This window comes from Loxodonta africana, chromosome 4 (assembly GCF_030014295.1).
Source record: "Loxodonta africana isolate mLoxAfr1 chromosome 4, mLoxAfr1.hap2, whole genome shotgun sequence".
Taxonomy (NCBI): Eukaryota; Metazoa; Chordata; class Mammalia; order Proboscidea; family Elephantidae; genus Loxodonta; species Loxodonta africana.
Window position 1 is genome coordinate 110296052 of NC_087345.1, and position 23585 is coordinate 110319636.

The 23585-nt window shown below is 37.9% G+C and overlaps 1 protein-coding gene across 8 annotated transcripts in view; it reads right to left on the reverse strand.

The window, feature by feature from the left end:
- The window catches only part of CCDC91 (coiled-coil domain containing 91), a 449582-nt gene that overhangs the window by 346085 nt on the left and 79912 nt on the right, over positions 1-23585 (reverse strand). For 2 of the 8 annotated variants that reach the window (XM_023555080.2, XM_023555112.2), the window contains exon 2: positions 7050-7173. The exons of 5 other annotated variants lie outside the window; for them this stretch is intronic. The gene's annotated coding sequence lies outside the window, so the exon portion shown is untranslated. Of the gene's footprint in view, positions 1-2716; positions 2776-7049; positions 7174-23585 lie in introns of those variants that run through there. One more of the 8 variants, XM_023555084.2, reaches the window with a different exon arrangement.

The window sequence follows — 23585 nt, forward strand, 5'->3', positions numbered from 1 at the left end:
GGTGATCCAACAGAATGCAGAAATTATCAAACAATACCATTAATATCACACACAAGTAAAATTTTGCTGAAGATAATTAAAAAATGGTTGCAGCGGTACATGGACAAGCAACTGCCAGAAATTTAAGCTGGATTCAGAAGAGGATGTGGAACAAGGGATATCACTGCTGATGTCAGATACATCTTAGCTGAAAGCAAAGAATACCAGAAAAATGTTTACCTGTATTTTACTGACTATATAAAGGCATTCAACTGTGTGGATCATAACAAATTATGGATAACATTTCCAAGAATGGGAATTCCAGAACACTTAATTGTGCTCATGAGGATCCTGTACATAGACCAAGAGGCAGTCATTCAAATATAACATGGAAATACTGAATGGTTTAAAATCAGGAAAGGTGTGCATCAGGGGTAACGCTTCACCATACTTACTCAATCTGTATACTGAGCAAACAATCCGAGAAACTGGACTATATGAAGAACACAGCACCAGGATTGGAGGAAGACTCATTAGTAACATGTGATATGCAGATGACACAACCTTTCTTGATGAAAGTGAAGAGGACTTGAAGCACTTACTGATGAAGATCAAACACTATAACCTTCACTACAGATTAAACCTCAATATAAAAAAAATTCTCACAACTGAACCAATAAGCAACATCGTGATAAACAGAAAATATTGACGTTGTCAAGGATTTCATTTTACTTGGGTCTATAATCAACACCCATGGAAGCAGCAGTCAGGAAATCAAATGATGTATGTGCTGGACAAATCTGCTGCAGAAGACCTCTTTGAAGCGTTAAAAAGCAAAGATGTCACCTTGGCGATTAAGGTACACTTGACCCAAGCATGGTATTTTCCATCACCTCATATGAATGCGAAAGCTGGACTATGAATAAGGAAGACCGAAGAAGAATTGATGCTTTTGAACTATGATGTTGGTGAAGAATATTGAATATATACCTGGGCTGCCAGAAGAATAAACAAATCTGCTTGGAAGAAGTACAGCCAGAATGCCCATTAGAAGCAAGGGTGGCGAGACTTTGTCTCATATACTCTGGACATGTTATCACGTGGGACCAAACCCTGGAGAAGGGCATCAAGCTTGGTAAAGTAGAGGGTGAGTGAAAAAGACGAAGACCCTCAACAAGATGGATCGACCCAGTGGCTGCAAAATGGGATCAAATGTAACAATGATTACGAGAATGGCGCAGGTCTGGGCAATGTTTTGTTCTGTTTTACACAGCGTCACCGTAAGCCAAAACTGATTCGATGGCACCTAACAAACAACAACAAAAAGTTTAAGAGTACCAACAAAAAGTTTAAGAGTACCTCAGTGGTGCAACCAGCTAACAGACTGGGCTGCTAACCAAAAGGCTGGAGGTTCAAATCCACCCAGAGGCACCTCCGAAAAAAGGCCTGGTGATTTACTTCTGAAAAAATCAGCCACTGAAAACCCTACGGAGCACAGTTCTACTCTGACACACATGGAGTTACCATGAGTCGGAATCAATTCGATGGCAACTGATATAATAGAAAATTTAAACTGCACATTCAGAACATGTATTTTATTCAAGTCTTTTCCCAAATCCAGCTAAAAGACAGCAAGTATTTCTTTTTGATTGTTTGCTTCTGCGTAAACACAAGATCAAATATGAAAGGAGAAAACTGTAAGAAATTTGAAAACAAAAGGATAAGTGAAAACTGACAGTAAATACAAAGAAAATGAATCCTAAAATACCAGTTGGGAAAACGAGAATCACAGTATTTATACCACTGAATTTACAAAAGGCTCAGGAATGGGGGGCACTAAAAATTGGGTGAGGTGAAACTCAAAACAAGACTGTCAGGTACATCGCAAAATCCCCTCCCGGAATCTACACAACTGGGCAATTTAGTACACTAGAGGTTTATTCCCTAGATAATACAGAGGGTTTCTGGAGTGGAAGAGATCAACATGGGTGGATTAAGTCAAAATTATATTAAATATTGAGGCTCATACCCCCCAGTCCTCTTCTAACCCCTCGGCATCCAAAATGCCAGCAGCCAGGCTTAATACCTCCAGTCAGGAGATTAAAAGATTCTTCCAGAATGGGAGATAAGAGGGTAGAGGGGGTCAGAAGCTGGCCAAATGGATATAAAAAGAGAGAGTGGAGGGAAGGAATATGCTGTCTCATTAGGGGGAGAGCAATTAGAAGTATATAGCAAGGTGTTCATAAATTTTTGTACGAGGGTCCAACTTGATTTGTAAACTTCCACTTAAAGCACAATAAAAATTTTTTTAAAAAAGATTCTTCCCAGGTGAATCTAATCAAACTAAGAAAAAGGGCCTCATGAGAGGTTCCACAAAGAAAACTCTCACTCAGGTAAACACTGCTTGAAAAGCTCTACTCACATGCACATAATTTGCATAAGTTCCTGATTCCAGTAAAAGGCAGGATAGTATAAAGGTTCAAGGAGCACTTGTGGCGCAACTGTTAAGCACTTGACCGCCAACCAAAAGGCTGACAGTTCAAACCCACCCAGAAGTTACCAGGGAAAAAGACCTGGCGATCTGCTCCCACAAAGATTAAGACTAAGACAGCCTAGAAAACCCTATGGGCAGGGCAGTTCTATTCTGTCACATGGGGTCACTACAAGTTATAAATTAGCTCGATGGCAACCAACAAATAACAAGCATAAAGGTTAAAAGAAGAGACTATGGACTCACGCTGCCTGAATCAAATTGAAGTTCTGTCACTCACTGGCTATATTACACTGGGCAAATTAAATATTCCATTCCTCAGTTTTCTCATCTGTCAAATGGAGAAAAAAATAGTAACTAACTCCTACAGTTATTATGAGGATTAAATTAAAAAAGATGAAGTTCTTAGAACAATGTCTGACACATTCTAAGCATTACGTGAGTTTCCTAATTTTACATATGAGTAAACATTTACACAAGTGTTTCCTCACTCTTACATATAAGCAGACTGCCAAAGAAAACCAAACACATGAAGTACCTAGAATGAAAAACAAAGACTAAACAAATCAAAAAGAAAAGATGGAAAAAACAGACTACACAGGAAAAAATCAAAAAAAAAAAAAAAACTGTATTTTCAGAGAGTTAACAAAGATACTGCATCCATGAAATAAAAATAGAATTTTTTTAACAAGACTAATGTCTGAATTTTTTTTTAACAAGACTAATGTCTTGGAGGAAACAACTGCTAGCCAAAAGGTTCTCAGTTTGAATCCACCAGCTGCTCCTTGGAAACCCAATGGGGCAGTTCTATTCTGTCCTATAGGACCCAATGAGTCGGAATCAACTCAACAGCAAAAGATTTTTGTTTTTGTTTTCTTTTTGGTTTAATGTCTTAGAAAAATAACTTATGATTGCAGAAATAAAAAACTACAGGCTGAAAAGTACAGCTAAGAGAATCTACTTTAAGAAGTACAATATAAAAGAAAAAGATGGAAAATCAGTAAAAAGATAAGAAAATTACAAAATCCAGTTCAGGATATGCAACATGTAATTATTAAGAGTTTTAGAAAGACAGGACAAGGAAAACAAAAGAGAAAAAATCACGAACAAAGTAAGTCAAGAAAATTTTGTAAAACTAAAGAATATGATTTCCATATAAAATGGGTTCATCAAGTATTCAAGAAAACAGAGAGGAGGGGGTAAAAAAAAAAAAACCCTAAGGCATAGTACAGACAAAGAGAAAACCCTACAAGATTCTAAAATTCAAAAAATCCAGAGTGGTCTAGTCAATTCCATCCTGAAGCTTCCAGAGATGTAAAACAGGCTTCATTCAAAGAATCCAGAACTAAATGGCACACAGGCTTCACAACAGCAATACTGGAATGTGAAAAACAATGGAGCAATGCACTTAAAATTCTGAGGGAAAACTTATTTCCATCAAAATATTTTGGAAAAAAAACTCAAGGAAAAGTTTTTCTTTACAAAACTATAAGAGGGGGCTTAAATGATTTAAATTAGCCAATAGCCAGTAAATAAATTAGAAGTTTTCATAATGATGTTGTTGTTGTTGTTAGCTGCTGTCAAGTTGATTCCAACTCATGGTAAGCCCACGTGGGTCCCTGGGTAGTGCAAATAGTTTGAGCTCAATTGGTAATCTAAAGGTTGGTGGTTCTAACCCACCGATCGGTACTGCGGAAACAACGCCTGGCAATTTTCTTCCACTAAGATTACAGCCAAGAAAACCCTATGGAGCAGTTCTACTCTGTAACACGTGGGGTTGCCATGAGTTCAAAATGTTAGTCTCCTTTATAACATCTTCTCGTATTACAAATGTGTAAGTGTATAAGTGTATCTCTAGACACCAACGTTACTCAAAACAAAAAGGCTAACAGAGAAAAAGACATTTAGGTAACTGACTTTAAAGAATACAATCTCCAGAAATCATACAGATTGTTTCATCATCCCAAAGTGTCCTACCACTTAATGTTGTCAATGCAGCATTTAACTCAATCTCTATCCCATCTGGAAAACTACTAGGTAATCAACATCCTCCTGATTACAATAATAATTTCCCCTTTGATTCTATTTGGTGTCATGGTTCTTACAAGGCAATAGAGACAAATTTTTTTTTGTTTGTTTTTTGTGACTCTTCCGGGCAAATATAAACTGGAAACAACAAATGGAGCAAAGAGAACACATACACACCACATGGTAAGGTTTATCTATGCTTAATGTCACAGAACAGTGTAAAACTATTTTTCAAAACGGTTGCAAAAATTTTACAGGTGGAAGCAATGTATAGCATTCCTATGTATCCTCCTTTCCAACACTTAGTTTTGTCAGATATTTTTTTAATTTTTGCCAATCAAATCTTTAAGGCAACTTTTGAGGAACAAAAATTCTTAATTTAATAGGTTAATTATATCAACCTACTCCTTTGTAATTAGTTACTAGTTTTTTAGTGTTTTTTTTTTAAAGCCCTTTCCTATTTTCAGGTCTAAAAGATGTGCACCTATATTTTCTAAAAAGAAAGTTAAGATTTAATTTTTGACATTAAGCACTTAACATACCTGGAGTTTAATTCTTGTATATATTAGAGGTAGAGATCCAAATTCTTCAACTGTATTTTTTATATTTTGGTCAACATGGATCATTTTTCCAATTTCATTTTTTGAATAGTACCTTCCTCACTGATCTAACATGTCATCTTTATCATATACCAAAATTCCATAAATATGTCTAATTCTGGCTACAAAATTATTTTAGCAGAAATGACATCTCTATGATATTAAGTCACTGTTTTCATTAACATGGTGTATCTTATATTCAAGATATACCATGGCTAAGTCTTTTTTTGTGCCTATTAATAAAGTTTTATAATTTTCCCTAAAGAAGTTTTGCACATCTTCCATTATGTTTATTCCTAGATACTGATACTCTATGATGCTATTTTAACGTCCTCTTCTAAATTACATTTTCTAGTTGTTTGCCACAGTTGCATAACAATGCAAATTACTTATGTATATTAATATTATATCCAGTTACCTTTTCCAAGCTCTTATTTCTAACAAATTACCTGTATATTCTTTTTATTTTATACGTAAATGATCACATTGCCTACAGATAACAACAGTTTTATTTCCTCCTTTATAATCCTCACACGTCTAATTCCATTTTCTTGTCTTAATGCACGTGTTATAATCTCCAATTCAATGCTAAGTACAATAGGTAATGTGGCAGATTATATTTTCCGATACTCTCAAACATACCTACTATTCCACATACAGAAGAATATGTAACACTGATACTTCTCCCATCTAGTGGTAGGGTCTTTGTCTCTCCCTTTCAACTTGGGAATCGTTATGACTTTACACAACCAATAGACAATAGCCGAAGTGGTATTATATGACTTCTTCAGCTAGATAATAAAAATGCAATGCGCTGGTGCCTTGTGCTCTTGTATTGCTTGTTCTTGGGACCTAGCTGCCTTGATGTGACATACATCAAGGTGGCCCATACAAAGAGGCCACACGGCAAGGTCACATTTAAGAGTTTCATCTGACTGCCTAGCTGAGTTCCCAGACAGCAGCCAGCATCAAATCATCACATACATAAGTGATGATACTTCCAGATGATTCCAGCCACTAGCCATCAAGTCAGCTCTTACATCCAGGTCATTCTAGCTGAAGCACTAAAAAAAGTGAAGCAGTAAGAAACCTTTCTCCCCTGCACTGTCCAAGTTTCTGGCATTCAGAATCCATAAGCATAATAAAATTGTTGTTTACGCCACTAAGTCTGGAACACTTTGTTGTGTTGCAGTAACAGGTAATAAGGAGGATACCTGTTTCGTTCCTGGTTTTAAAGGAAATGACTTTAAAATATTCTCATTTTAGAAATATATCTAATGAAGGCTGTTGGCTTTATTTTTGTTTTTCTTACTAATATTCCTGAATAGGATAAAGAAGTTCCCTATGTCCTAATTTGCTAAGTATTTTTTATCATGAATTTACACTGCTTATCAAATGACCTTTTTTTTTCCTTTTTGGTATTTACATGGTTTTTCTCTTTTAATCTATTAATGTAGACATTCACATTTATGGATCACCTAATAGTAAGCTAACTTTGCACACTTGGAATAAACCCAACTTGGTAATGTTTGTCTATATTTACAATGTTCGTTTCAATCTGCTAAGGCCTTAAGATTTCTCAATCTATATTTCAGTAAAATACATTTCTAATTTGGATTTCTAATAATGTCTTCCTTTAGCTTGCATATCAGGGTTATGCTGGGATCTCAGAACTAGCTGGAGCATCGTCCCTCTTGTTCTATTCATTAAAAGTCAGACTGGAATAATCTATTAAAATTTTGGTAGAAACTGCTTACAAAATGTCTGGGCTTAATGCTTTCTTTGTGGGAAGATTCAATTTCTTACAATTATAGGACGATTCAGGCTTTTAATTTCTCCCTCAGTCAGTTTTTTTAAGTAGAATTTTTCTAGAAATGTGTCTATTTCTCTTAAGGTTTTTTTTTTTTTTTAATAGTTGGCATACATATTGCTGTTAGTCGTAGTTTCTTTACCTTTTAATCTCTGGTTTATATTCGATTGTCTCTTTTTCATTCTACGTATATTGCATTCCATGATGTCCATGAATTGTATCATTTAAATCTTCTATTTCCTCGTTGATTTTCTTTCTTTCTTAACCTATCAATAATCATGAGAGGTGAGTTGTTATCTTCCACTATAATGCCAGAAGTCCAATTTCTCCCTAAAACACTATCAATTTTTGGTTACATAACTGATGCTATATATTATTTGTGAATTTAACATTTTATCATTATAAAGTGATCAAATCCTAATGCGATTTTTTTTTTTTTAAAGCTGATTTTGGATAATAATCATATAGCTAAGCCAGTTTTTTGTTTGGTTGTTTTTTTTTTAACGCTTGAAGGTTTTACATGACCTGTTATCTCTACCTAGAATGCTCTTTCCCCAGTAGCTCTCTGGCTAACTTTCTAACTCCACAGAGTCTTGGTTCAAATATTGCCCAATTTTAAATGATAAAGCCCTCCCCTAATCATTCCTGATTTCCATTTCCCTGTTCTCTTTTCCACAGCACTCACTGTTTTCTAATATACTATATTTATCTATTTCTTTGTACAGAGAGTCCCCCACTTGCACAAGGGTTCCGTTCTGACAACTGTCCGTAAATTGGTTCTGACTTAAGTCGAATATCTCATTTTTTTTTCAGTTTTCATTATTATTGCCTTTTATTATCAGTATCTTTACAAATTATAACATTGAACATCTACAAGTAAACAGCTGAGAATGATAACATCAGCAAATTACGCACCACAACATTGTATGTAGTACATATTACTAACGATAGGATGTTCAAAAAAATGACAGTCATTAAGCGTGGTTCATAACTCAAATATGTTGTGAGTCAGGGACTACCTGTATTCAAATATGTTTATAAATACAGCCTCCACAAGAATAGAAGCTTTTTATCAGTTTAATTACTAACGTATCTCATGCAGGTGGTGCTCAATATACACTTGTTGAATGAATGAATGATTCTCAACTTCAAAGATTTTCAGGGAAATATTAAAAATTCATACCCACTGAACTGGCAAAATGTAGATAATAACAATGTTGGAACAATGGCAGCTATTATAAATAGACAGTGGTAAATTTGTGATACAACCACTTTGAAAAGCAATGTGGCACTGTCTTGTAAAGCTGAACACCAGTATACCTTAACAAGAAATTTCGATGCTAGTTACATGCCCTAGAGAAACCCTCACAAGTGTGCACCAGGAGAATTTGAAAGAATGTTTATAGCAACACTGTTTATAACAGTCAACTGTAGTTGACTATTCAAATGCCCATCAAGAAGACCTCCACTAGATACTCAAGAGAAAGACTAGGAGATAGCAGATTACCTCAGAAAGCCCCATTTACAGTACAAAAAACCAAAAACTCATTACTGTCAGGTCAATGCCAACTCACAGCGACCCTATAGGACAGAGTAGAACTATCCCCACAGCATTTCCAAGGAGTGGTTGGTAGATTCGAACTGCTGATCTTTTGGTTAGCAGATGGTACAGGTGTAGAAGAAATGATTGGCTGTCTGCATACCAGGGCCATTCTTCATACAAAGCCAAAGCAAACTGCCACAGAGGGAGAGACAGAAAACCCTTCAACTCGCTGAAACCAGAATATCAAAAGACAATAGAGCCAAGTTGTGTAATTCTATACAAACTTTTACAGAAAAAAAAGGGGAGGAAATACTTCCTAATTTATGGAACTTATTTTATGGTCCAGTAAATGGTCTATCTTGGTTAAAGTTCCATATGCACATGAAAAGAATACGTATTCTGAAAATATTAGGTATAGCATTTTACAAATGTGTTCAGGTCAAGTTCGTTGAAAAGTGTTATTCAAGCCTTTTATAGCTCTATTATTTTTCTGTCTACTTCTACCAAATATTGAGAGAGAACAGTTAAAATTCTCAACTATAATTGTGAGTTTACCTATTTTTCCTCAAATAGTATCACTTCTTCCTTCACGTATTCTGAAGCTCTGCTATTCCAAAAACCAAACCCTGTGCCGTCAAGTCGATTCCCACTCATAACAACCCTATAGGACAAAGTAGAACTGTCCCATAGAGTTTCCAAGGAGCGCCTGGCAGATTCGAACTGCCAACCCTTTGGTTAGCAGCCGTAGCACTTAACCACTATGCCACCAGGGTTTCCAGCTCTGCTATGAGGGGTATACATATTGAGGATGATTATATTTTCTTGATTAAATGATCCTTTACCAGTTACAGTCAAGTAGATTCCCACTCATGGAGACCCTATGTGTGCAAAGTAGAATGGCATTCCATAGGGCTTTCAAGGCTATGACCTTTTGAAAGCAGATCACCAGGCCTTTCTTTCCAGGTGTCTCTGGGTAAGTTCAAATTGCCCTTCCTGGTTAGCAGTAGAGCACTTAACTGTTTGCACCACCAGGGACTCTTAATTGATCCATTATTCATTATGAAATGTTCTTTTTTAATCTCTGGTACAACTATTTGTCGTAAAGTTTAAATTGTCTGATATTAATAGTTCTACAGCTTTCTTATGACTGGTGTTTGTAGAGTATGCCTGGTTCCATCCTTTTCCTTTTTAACCTACGAGTGCATCTCTTGTAAACAGAATATAGTTGGATCTTGTTGTTTTTTTTTTTTTTAATTCATCTTGACACTGTGCCTTTTAATTGGAATGTTTACTCAATTTACATTTGATGTAATTTTTAAATAGACATTTTCAAAACAATCATTTTGCTATTTGTATTTTGTTTGTCCTGCCTGTTTTTTGTTTGTCCTTCTCTTTTGTCTTTTTTTGGATTAATACATTCTTTACAATATATCATCTTTCTTGATATTTTAACTATACCTCTTTTTATTTTTATGTAGTTACTAAGCTGCTGCTGTTGTTGTTGTTAACCAAAAAACCAAACCCAGTGCCATCGAGTTGTTAGTTGCTGTCAAATTGGCTCCAACTCATCGTGAACTTGTGTATAGCAGAATGAAATGCTACCCATTTTTTTGCCATCTCCATGATTGCTGGTATGTTTAAATCCATTGCTGTGGCTACCATGTCAATCTCATTGACGGTTTTCCTCACTTTCACTGACCCTCTTCTTTACCAAACGTGAAGTCATTTTCTGGCAATTGGTCTTTCCTGATGACATGTCCTAAGTAAGCAGGCCAAAGTCTCACTATCCTCACTTCTAAGGAGTATCCTGTTTGTATTTCTTCTAAGGATTTGTTTGTTCTTCTGGCAGTTCACACAGTACATTCAACACTCTTCACCACAATTAGGATATACCCATTCTTCTTCTGTCTTCTTTATTCATCGTATAGCTTTTATATGCATAAGAAAAAAGACCAAGGCTTGAGTTTGGCTATCTTAGTCATCAAAGTGACATCTTTGCATTTTAGAACTTCAAAGAGTTTTTTTGTAGCAGATTTGTCCACTGCAATACGTCATGTGATTTCTTGACTCTCACTTCCAAGAACATTGATTGTTGACACAAGCAGAATGTCGTTAACTCTAGTTTTTTCTCCATTTATCATGTTGTTGTTTTATCAGTCCAGTTGTGGGGATTTTCATTTTCTTCACACGCAGGCGTAATCCGTACTGAAGGCTGGAGCATGCCTAATTATCATAGTCTACTGTGTATTATACCACTTTACATATAAAGCAAGAAATGTATAACAATATACTTTACATATAAAGCAAGAAATGTATAACAATATACTTCTATTTACTTCCACCCATCTTTTGTACTACTACTGTAAAAATTTTACTCTCTATATGTTAAATTCCAAATACATTATTTTTATTTTGAAAGTCGAATGTCTTAAAAAGTAAGAAACAAGGAGGAAAAAATCTAGTTGGTATCTGTCTACTAATTCACTGGCATTCTTCATTACTTCATGCAGACTTAAGGGGACCTCTATGCAAATTTCTGAAGCTACTTCTTGCAACTCCTTCCTCTCTACTATCCTGCCTGCTAATTCCAACTACCTGAAGGACCCCCAATCTCCAATCTCTGTTTCTTCCATCCACCAAAACCACTACTCTCTAGTTGGTCTCCACTTCCCTGTATCATGGAAAGTATTCTCGGGCAGAAAGCTTGAGTAAATATAAAGTTTATTTCATGTGTCTCTAAAAGAGCACAGCCCTGAGTTTTTTATTACCCAATGCCTGAAAACAGGTGCTTCATACATTTTGTCAAGTTGTTTACAGCAAGAGGATAAGTTTAAAATGTGTTATTCTGCCATGACTTTTTACTTTTATTGTTCAGTCTGCTTCCCTATTAAAAGTTAAACTATAATATATATGTGTTTGTGTATGTACATATATGTGTATATATGAACATATGTATACACACACATACATACAGAGAAACCCAACCCCAGTGCAGAGAGAGAGTGCTAAAAAACTGGTAAAAGGTTTTTTAAAAAAACATTGATTACAACTTATAGTGACCCTATAGGACAGCAGAACTGTCCCATAGGGTTTCCAAGGCTATAATCTTTATGGAAGCAGACCGCCACATCTTTCTCCCACAGAGCAGCTGGTAGATTCAAACTGCTGACCTTTCACCAAGCACTTAACCCTGGGTGAAGCACATACAAGAATCATTTGGACTATTTTTACAGCCTTTCTATATGTCCAAAATTACCTTAAATATATAAAAAAAGAAATATAACGTCACATACAAAAAGACAAGCTACAGATTGGGAGAAAATATTTGCAAGCCACATATCTGACAAAAGACTCATATCCATATAAATAATTCTCAAAACACAAAAGCAAAATTGAAAAAAAAAATTCAATTAGAAAATAGGCAAAAGATACAGAGACATTTCATCAAAGAGGATATACAAAGAGGATGGCAAATAAGCACATAAAATTATGTTCAACATCATTAGCCATTAAGGAAATGTAAATTAAAACCATGATGAGATACCACTACATACCTATACATACCTATTAGGACAGCTAAAATAAAAAGTAGTGACAATATCAAATGTTAGCAAGGATGCTGAGACACTGGGTCTCTCAAATTGCTGGTGGGAATGTACAACGTTAAAGTGACTAGAAAATAATTTGTCAGTTTCTTAAAAACCTAATTTACTCTTAGACCCAGCAACTGCCCTCTTGTCCAAGAGAAATGAAAACACGTTGTCATGGATTGAATTGTGTCCCACAAAAATATTTGGTAACGCGGCTAGGTCATAATTCCCAGTATTGTACAACTGTCTGTCATTTTGTCATCTGATGTGATTCCCATATTGTAAATCCTATCACTATAATCGGGTTGCTATGAGTCGGAATTGACTCGACAGCAGCAGGTTTGGTCTGGTTTTGGTTTATGATGTAATGAGAGGGATTAGTGGCAGTTATGTTGATGAGATCTACTAGATAGTGTCTTAAGCCAATCTCTTTTGAGATATAAAAGAAAGAAGCGAACAGAGAGACATGGGGATCTCATACCACCAAATAAGCAGCGCCAGGAGCAGAGCACATCTTTGAACCCGAGGTTCCTGCACTGAGATGCTCCCAGTCCAAGGGCCTTCTTCCAGAGCCGATGAAGAGAGAAAGCCTTCCCCCGGAGCCGGCACCCTGAATTCGGACTTCCAGCCTACTGTACTATGAGAGAATAATCTTCTCTTTGTTAAAGCCATCCACTTGTGGTACTTCTGTTATAGCAGCACTAGATGACTAAGACACATGTCTACACAAAATCTGTACACAATTACACATAGTACCTTTATTTGTAATAGCCAAAAATTGAGAACAACCAAAATGTCCTACAATAAGTGAATGACTTAAAAAAAAAAAATTGTGCTACACTCACATCATTGAAATACTACTCAGCAATAAAAAGGAAAGAACTACCAATACATGCACCAAGCTGGATGGATCTCAAGGGCATTATGCTGAGTGAAAAAAAGTCAATCTCAAAAGTCACTTACTATACAATTCCATTTATATAACATTCTCAAAATGACAAAAATATAGAGAACAAATTAGTGGTTATCAGGGGTTAGAGACAGTGGGGAAGGGACATAGGTACGACTACAAAGGGATAGCACAAGGGAGGTCTCTGTGGTGTTGGAAAAGTTCTGTACCTTGATTGCAGTAATGGTTACACAAATCTATGTGATAAAATGACACAGAACTATACACACACTGTACAAATGTCTATATTCTGGTTTTGATACTGCACTGTTTTAATCACTGAGGACATTGAATAAAAAGTAAACAGGACGTCTCTACACCATCTTTGCAACTTCCTGTGAAAAATGAGTTTTTTAATTTCACATGCATCAAAAAAAGTTAAATTATGACTTCATTAAAATAACATTTAAACATATGTCTCTTTTAAAATGTATTTTGACTTATACCGCATTTTTCTCTGAATTGGTTTACAAATTTATCAAAAACCTGCTTTAGTTTCAAATCTCATTAGTTTAATATGTTTTAGCAATGCACTGTCTTAGTCCATCAAGTGATGCCATTACAGAAATACCAAAAGTGGATGGCTTTAACAAGAGACAAATTTCTTTCTTCATAGTAAAGTAGGCTAAAAGTCCAAATTTAGGGTACCAACTCAAGAGGAAGGATTTCTCTCTCTGTTAGCCTTCTTGTCAATCTTCCCCCTGGACAAGGAGCTTCTCCATGCAGGGGCCCCAGGTCCAAAGATGCACTCTGCTCCTGGCACTGCTTTCTTGGTGGTATGAGGTCCCCAACTCTCTGCTTGTTTCCCTTTCCTTTTTATCTCTTGAGAGAGAAAAGGTGGTGCAGGCTACACCCCAGGGAAACTCCCTTTATGCTGGATCAGGAATGTGACCTGAGTAAAGGTGTTACAATCCCACGCTAACCCTCTTAAATATAAAATTACAATCACAAAATGGAGGACAATCACACAGCACTGGAAATCATAGGCCAGCCAAATAGATTCACACATTTTTGGGGGGACATAATTCAATCCATGACACATACCATCTTAAGCTTTACTATTATGAAATGTCAGTATCATGCTACAAAAATGTAATAAGGACTCCAAATAATTTAAAGAAAAAAAAAGACAAAACCTCTCTTGATATCTTTTGGGCTACAGAATAAACAATAAAACCAAACTCATTGCCTTCAAGTCAATTCCAACTCATAGCTAAAGTGCCAAATCCTTAGCACAATACAAAAAGGCCTTCATAACAGCTTCAAACTGCCCCTTGTATCTCACTTATTCCCTCATTCCATCCTTCCCTCTATGTTGCAGCTACACTGAATTTTCCTTCCCTTTCCAAACATGCATTGCTCTTTCACAACACAGTATTTGCACAAAATGTCTTCTATAAACATAATGCCCTAGTACCTCTTGGACAAACTCCCACTCATCATTCATAATCCAGCTCGACTCGAACTTCTGTAAAACTGTCCTTTAGTAAGCAACAGGTTATCTGTAGAAAATTCACACGTTTTAATCCATGTGAATTTTTCACATAAAAATCTAAAAAAATAAAAAAATGTATTTCATTTGAACTGCAGTTATTCACAATATGAATAATTAATCATTACAGATTCTCCACTACAAGTGTTCCAAATATCTGCACCTTCTCTTCATTGTGCACCCATAACAGAATTAAGTACTGGGAGCCACACTTTTTATATCTCTATTACAACACTAAAGGTTATGTTGTCATTTGGGCTACTACGATGACGTCTTCTGGGCAAGGACAGTGTCTTCTTCTTCTCTGCACTTATATGTGTGGGGGCGTGTGTGTGTATATATATAGATAAATAAATATATGTTAAAAAAGGAAGAATAGAGACGAGGCGGAGCCAAGATGGCGAAATACACAGACGCTTCCGGTCAGCCCTCTTTACAACAAAGACCCGAAAAAACAACTGAAACAAGTGTATTTGTGACAAGCTGGGAGACCTGAGCATCAAAGGCAAGCTTAGACAACGAACTGAGGGGCAGGGGGAAGAAGAGACCATTCAGAAGTGGAGGGGAGTTACACGACCTGAATCGCGGGGAGCCCTCAGGCACCATTCCCAGAGCAGCAGTGGTGGCGGTGGCAGCGGGCTGCTACTAGCTTTTGGCTGCAGTTTCCTCAGGAAGAAGCAGCCAGCCACAAAGCCCACTCACACCTCCGAAACCTGAGAAGAACAGCACTCTCAGCAAAAGCTAAAGGTTTGCGTACATTTTACCGCGTCCTCCCACCCCCAAACCGCCTTCAGCGGCTGCATCCCTAAACCACAGAAAGGCTCTGGTGAGCACCTAGAGCCATCTTACCGGCGTAGGGGACGGAAAAAAATTGCAATTGGGGGGAAAAAAATCTGCTAGCTCCATTAATCAGGAGAGCTCAGGATAGAAGCAGTTCCCATCCAGGCATAAACCGTCCCTGGACCTTGAGCACCTTTCCCTTCTGCGTGGACCTGTGTGGGCCTATTTCGGGAGAATAGATCCTTGTTGGCAAACTCCAACCATTTCAGCTGTGCAGTGCAGAGGTAGGTCTTTGACGTTTGAAATTCCTTTTCCCATTAAACAAGGTCCTCACCTACCGACATCAGGGACCTAAGGACTGGTAGCTTCACTCAGGTCACCCAGCCACCTGCGACAGGGGTCCAAAGATAACTGGTACCTCCCAGTACTTACAACCAAAAACTCTGGGTGCCCATGATCCCTCTGCAGAACCCCCCCACCTGAAAGCTCTAGGGAACAGGGACACATATTTCTCAGAGACACTATGGGGTTGGTTCTGAGCCTCCTGCCTTGTTCAGAGCATGACCCCCTGCTGCAATCAGATACCTGCATATATGCCAATCACCCCTGCCCCTCTAAGACTGTAGGACAGAGCCTATACCACATACTTGATGATTAAAACTACCTATAAACCTGAGCTTAATTCATACAAGAAAACTGAATGGACTCCTAGACTGATATACCTGATAACAGCTCTAGCCAGCTGTGGACAGGTCACCAGAGCTCAAAAGGCGAAAATAATCAAGCTAGATCACTCAAGCAACCCATAGGCGTATACCAAAACAAAGCAAGCAGCTACGACACAGTAAGCAAGCACAAACTAGTACAATAACTTATAGAAGGCTCGAAGACAACAGTCAATATCGAGTCACATAAAGAAACAGACCATGATCACCTCAACAGGCTCTCAAAACAAAGAATCCAGGGATCTTCCAGATGAAAGTGCATTCCTGAAATTATCAGATACAGAATGGCACAAAAAAATGAAAAAGAGAGAAAAGAAAAAGCCTGTTGAACTACTGACTAAACTGACTTAACTACCAACATCAATGACCTAACAGAAGAATAAATGTGACCATTCCAAGGATAAATACAATTTATCGCAATCTTTTATAAACAATGAGTGACAGAGGCGGGGCCAAGATGGCGGACTAGGTAGACGCTACCTCGGATCCCTCTTGCAACAAAGACTCGGAAAAACAAATGAATAGATCACACACACATCAATCTACGAACCCTGAACAACAAACACAGATTTAAAGAGTTGACCTGAGTGACAGAGACGGAGAATGAACAAATACGGGAAAGCAGCGACTGTTTTCGGAGCCTGGAGCCAGCGTCCCAGTCAGGTAACCTTGGCGCCGGGCTTAGGACTGGGCCCAGAGGAACTGAACACAAAATCTTGTGACGGCGCAAACAAGGGGCGCAGCCCTACCCCCTTGAACTGACCCCGGGAGGGGGCCCAGCCAGTCCTCACGGGCAGCATGGCAACGCAGCTGGTGGGAGAAGTACCTGGGAGGCAGAGACTGGTTTTGGAGCCGAGACTGCAGCGTTCCACCAGGGGAACCTTGGCGCCGGACTTTAGATCGGGCGCAGGGGAGCTGAACAGGGCATCTGGTGATGGCGCAAACACGGGCGCAGTCCTACGCCCCTAAACTAACCCCGGGAGGGGGCCGAGCCGGTCCGTGGAGGCGGCGCGGTGACGCGGCTGGTGGGACGAGAAGTCCCCGGGAGGCAGCAACTGATTTTGGAGCCGGGAGTGCAGCGTCCCAGCAGGGGAACCTTGATGCTGGGCTTTGGACTGGCAGGGGAGGATCTGACCGCGGCTTCAGCGGGCCAGACCCTCAGAGGCAATCTCCACACAGCAAGCACACATAGGAGACACGCCCCTTGGGAATCTCAGATAAAAGAGTCATTCCAAGCAAGATAAGCAACTTTGGCTATATTCCAGGGTGCGACTCTCCTGTTTCTCTGAACCCTCCCCCACCCTTCCCAGGCGGCTTCATTAACATTGGAATTTCCTGAGCCAGAGGGAGAACGGCTCCGGCTCCGCTTTTCCTCTTTTTTTTTTTTTTGGTCTTTTCCTAACCCATTTTTCCGGCCTGAGAGAAGGAACCACAAAAAACCCAGGGACCAAAAATCCATCCCTAATTGGACTAAAAACACAGAACCAGCTACAGCCAAGCATATATGATCCAAATCTCCGACTTTCACCCTTACAGGGAACAAGGTGGCGGTTATAATCCAAAGGCAGTTCTGATAGGGATCTGACTGCATTTTTTTTTTAGTGGATTTACTGGAAAAACAAGTTTCCCAGGTCTGATATCTCTGCTTATTCAACAGAGCCCTAACTGACCCACAACAGGGAACTGAGGGCTGAAGCTCCCCCCAGACCACCTAGCCTCTTGCCTTAGGGGGTCTAAGGAGGGTGACACCTACCAATCAGTAGAGGTACTTGCATTGGGGGCCTAAGGTATAGCTGCAGTGCCCTCCCGCCAAGGTGCTATAGGAATAGAGACGCACCTACCTCACTGACACTTGGGTGAAGCCTGTCAGCTTCCTGCCCCCCCATGGAGCGTGAACCCCAGCTGCTAATAGAATCTGGTGCACACAACTATCACCACTACTTCTCAAGGTGGATAGGTGTTAGGGTGCAGCACACACTTGATGACCCAAAATCAGATTCTACTCAAGAATAGTGAATAGACTCAGGCATATATATCTGGCAATAACCCAAACCAGCTGGTAATAGATCATAAGTAAGTCAAGGGCTAAAACGAACAAGACAGCACAATCTAGTAGCCCATCCACATATATTGAAAGAAAACAAAACAAGATAAGACTCAGTGAGTAATTATAGAATAAACCACTACTATATTTTTTTTTTTTTTATGTTAGTGATGGCTCGGAGACAGCAGTCGATATCAAACCACATAAAGAAGTAGACCATGACAGCTTCTACAACCCCCCAAACAAAAGAATCAAAATCTTTCCCAAATGAAGATACAATCCTGGAATTATCAGATACAGAATATAAAAAACTAATTTACAGAATGCTTCAAGACATCAGGGATGATCTCAGAAACGAAACAAGGCACACTGCAGAAAAAGCCAAGGAACACACTGATAAAACAGTTGAAGAACTCAAAAAGATTATTCGAGAACATAGTGGAAAAATTAATAAGTTGCAAGAATCCATAGAGAGACAGCATTCAGAAATCCAAAAGATTAACAATAAAATTACAGAATTAGACAACGCAATAGGAAGTCAGAGGAGCAGACTCGAGCAATTAGAATGCAGACTGGGAAATCTGGAGGACCACGGAATTAACACCAACATAGCTGAAAAAATATCAGGTAAAAGAATTAAAAAAAAATGAAGAAACCCTAAGAATCATGTGGGACTCTATCAAGAAGGATAACCTGCGGGTGATTGGAGTCCCAGAACAGGGAGGGGGGACAGAAAACACAAAGAACATAGTTGCAGACCTGCTGACAGAAAACTTCCCTGACATCATGAAAGATGAAAGGATATCTATCCAAGATGCTCATCGAACCCCATTTAAGATTGATCCAAAAAGAAAAACACCAAGACATATTATCATCAAACTTGCCAAAACCAAAGATAAAGAGAAAATTTTAAAAGCAGCCAGGGATAAAAGAAAGGTCTCCTTCAAGGGAGAAGCAATAAGAATAAGTTCAGACTACTCAGCAGAAACCATGCAGGCAAGAAGGCAATGGGATGACACATACAGAGCACTGAAGGAGAAAACTGCCAGCCAAGGATCATATATCCAGCAAAACTCTCTCTGAAATATGAAGGTGAAATTAAGATATTTACAGATAAACACAAGTTTAGAGAATTCGCAAAAACCAAACCAAAGCTACAAGAAATACTAAAGGAAATTGTTTGGTCAGAAAAACCAATAATATCAGATACCAGCACAACACAAGGTCACAAAACAGAACATCCTGATATCAACTCAAATAGGGAAATCACAAAAACAAATTAAGATTGATTAAAAAAAAAAAAGCTCATAACAGGGAATCATGGAAGTCAATATGAAAAGATCACAATAATCAAAAAGAGGGACTAAATACAGGTGGCACAGAACCACCATATGGAGAGTGATACAAGGCGATGTAGGAAAATACAAGTTAGGTTTTTACTTAGAAAAATACAGGTAAATATTAAGGTAACCACAAAGAAGTATAACAACTCCATAACTCAAGATAAAAGCCAAGAAAAACGTAACGACTCGACAACCATAAAGTCAAACACTACGAAAATGAGGATCTCACAATTTACTAAGAAAAACGTCTCAGCACAACAAAGTAAGTGGAAAAATGAAATTGTCAACAACACACATAAAAAGGCATCAAAATGACAACACTAAACACTTATTTCTCTATAATTACGCTGAATGGAAATAGACTAAATGCACCAATAAAGAGACAGAGTCTTGGACTGGATAAAGAAACACAATCCGTCTATATGCTGCCTACAAGAGACACACCTTAGACTTAGAGACACAAACAAACTAAAACTCAAAGGATGGAAAAAAGTATATCAAGCAAACAATAAGCAAAAAAGAAGAGGAGTAGCAATACTAATTTCTGACGAAATAGACTTTAAACTTAAATCCACCACAAAGCATAAAGAAGGACACTACATAATGATAAAAGGGACAATTGATCAGGAAGACATAACCATATTAAATATTTATGCACCCAATGACAGGGCTGCAAGATACATAAATCAAATTTTAACAGAATTGAAAAGTGAGATAGACACCTCCACAATTATAGTAAGAGACTTCAACACACCACTTTCGGAGGACAGGACATCCAGTAAGAAGCTCAATAGAGACACGGAAGACCTAATTACAAAAATCAACCAACTTGACCTCATTGACTTATACAGAACTCTCCACCCAACTGCTGCAAAGTATACTTTTTTTTCTAGCGCACATGGAACATTCTCTAGAATAGACCACATATTAGGTCATAAAACAAACCTTTGCAGAATCCAAAACATCAAAATATTACAAAGCATCTTCTCAGACCACAAGGCAATAAAACTAGAAATCAATAACAGAAAAACTAGGGAAAAGAAATCAAATACTTGGAAACTGAACAATACTCTCCTGAAAAAAGACTGGGTTATAGAAGACATCAAGGAAGGAATAAGGAAATTCATAGAATGCAACGAGAATGAAAATACTTCCTATCAAAACCTCTGGGACACAGCAAAAGCAGTGCTCAGAGGCCAATTTATATCAATAAATGCACACATACATAAAGAAGAAAGAGCCAAAATCAGAGAACTGTCCCTACAACTTGAACAAATAGAAACTGAGCAACAAAAGAATCCATCAGGCACCAGAAGAAAACAAATAATAAAAATTAGAGCTGAACTAAATGAATTAGAGAACAGAAAAACAATTGAAAGAATTAACAAAGCCAAAAGCTGGTTCTTCGAAAAAATTTAAAAAATTGATAAACCATTGGCTAGACTGACTAAAGAAATACAGGAAAGGAAACAAATAACCCGAATAAGAAATGAGAAGGGCCACATCACAACAGACCCAACTGAAATTAAAAGAATCATATCAGATTATTACGAAAAATTGTACTCTAACAAATTTGCAAACCTAGAAGAAATGGATGAATTCCTGGAAAAACACTACCTACCTAAACTAACACATTCAGAAGTAGAACAACTAAATAGACCCATAACAAAAAAAGAGGTTGAAACGGTAATCAAAAAACTCCCAACAAAAAAAAAGCCCTGGCCCGGATGGCTTCACTGCAGAGTTCTACCAAACTTTCAGAGAAGAGTTAACACCACTACTACTAAAGGTACTTCAAAGCATAGAAAATGATGGAATACTACCCAACTCATTCTATGAAGCCACCATCTCCCTGATACCAAAACCAGGTAAAGACATTACAAAAAAAGAAAATTACAGACCTATATCCCTCATGAACATAGATGCAAAAATCCTCAACAAAATTCTAGCCAATAGAATTCAACAACATATCCAAAAAATAATTCACCACGACCAAGTGGGATTTATACCAGGTATGCAAGGCTGGTTTAATATCAGAAAAACCATTAATGTAATCCACCACATAAATAAAACAAAAGACAAAAACCACATGATCTTATCAATTGATGCAGAAAAGGCATTTGACAAAGTCCAACACCCATTTATGATAAAAACTCTCACCAAAATAGGAATTGAAGGAAAATTCCTCAAGATAATAAAGGGCATTTATGCAAAGCCAACAGCCAACATCACTCTAAATGGAGAGAATCTGAAAGCATTTCCGTTGAGAATGGGAACCAGACCAGAATGCCCTTTATCACCGCTCTTATTCAACATTGTCCTAGAAGTCCTAGCCAGAGCAATTAGGCTAGACAAAGAAATAAAGGGCATCCGGATTGGCAAAGAGGAAGTAAAATTATCTCTATTTGCAGATGACATGATCTTATACACAGAAAACCCCAACGAATCCTCCAGAAAACTACTGAAACTAATACAAGAGTTCAGCAGAGTATCAGGATACAAGGTAAACATACAAAAATCACTTGGATTCCTCTACATCAACAAAAAAGAACATCGAAGAGGAAATCATGAAATCAATACCATTCACAGTAGCCCCCAAAAAGATAAAATACCTAGGAATAAATCTTACCAAAGATGTAAAAGACCTATACAAAGAAAACTACAAAGTACTAATGCAAGAAACTAAAAAGGACCTACTTAAGTGGAAAAACATACCTTGCTCATGGATAGGAAGACTTAACATAGTAAAAATGTCTATTCTACCAAAAGCCATCTATACATACAATGCACTTCCGATCCAAATTCCAATGTCATTTTTTAATGTGATAGAGAAACAAATCACCAACTTCACATGCAAGGGAAAGAAGCCTCGGATAAGCAAAGCATTACTGAAAAAGACGAAGAATGTGGGAGGCCTCACTCTACCTGATTTCAGAACCTATTATACAGCCACAGTAGTCAAAACAGCCTGGTATTGGTACAACAACAGGCACATAGACCAGTGGAACAGAATTGAGAACCCAGATATAAATCTATCCACATAGGAGCAGCTGATATTTGACAAAGGCTCAGAGTCAGTTAATTGGGGAAAAGATAGTCTTTTTAACAAATGGTGCTGGCATAACTGGATATCCATTTGCAAAAAAATGAAACAGGACCCATACCTCACACCATGCACAAAAACTAACTCCAAGTGGATCAAAGACCTAAACATAAAGACTAAAATGATAAAGATCATGGAAGAAAAAATAGGGACAACCCTAGGAGCCCTAATACAAGGCATAAACAGAATACAAAACATTAACAAAAATGACGAAGAGAAACCAGATAACTGGGAGCTCCTAAAAATCAAACACCTATGCTCATCTAAAGACTTCACCAAAAGAGTAAAAAGACCACCTACAGACTGGGAAAGAATTTTCAGCTATGACATCTCCGACCAGCGCCTGATCTCTAAAATCTATATGATTCTGTCAAAACTCAACCACAAAAAGACAAACAACCCAATCAAGAAGTGGGCAAAGGATATGAACACACATTTCACTAAAGAAGATATTCAGACAGCTAACAGATACATGAGAAAATGCTCTTGATCATTAGCCATTAGAGAAATGCAGATGAAAACTACGATGAGATTCCATCTCACTCCAACAAGGCTGGCATTAATCCAAAAAACACAAAATAATAAATGTTGGAGAGGCTGCAGAGAGATTGGAACTCTTATACACTGCTGGTGGGAATGTAAAATGGTACAACCACTTTGGAAATCTATCTGGCCTTATCTTAAACAGTTAGAAATAGAACTTCCATACAACCCAGAAATTCCACTCCTGGGAATCTACCCTAGAGAAATAAGAGCCTTCACACAAACAGATATATGCACACCCATGTTTATTGCAGCTCTGTTTACAATAGCAAAAAGATGGAAGCAACCAAGGTGTCCATCAATGGATGAATGGGTAAATAAATCGTGGTATATTCACACAATGGAATACTACGCATCGATAAAAAACAGTGACGAATCTGTGAAACATTTCATAACATGGAGGAACCTGGAAGGCATTATGCTGAGCGAAATTAGTCAGAGGCAAAAGGACAAATATTGTATAAGACCACTATTATAAGATCTTGAGAAACAGTATAAACTGAGAAGAACACATACTTTTGTGGTTACGAGCGGGGGAAGGAGGGAGGGTGGAAGAGGGTTTTTTT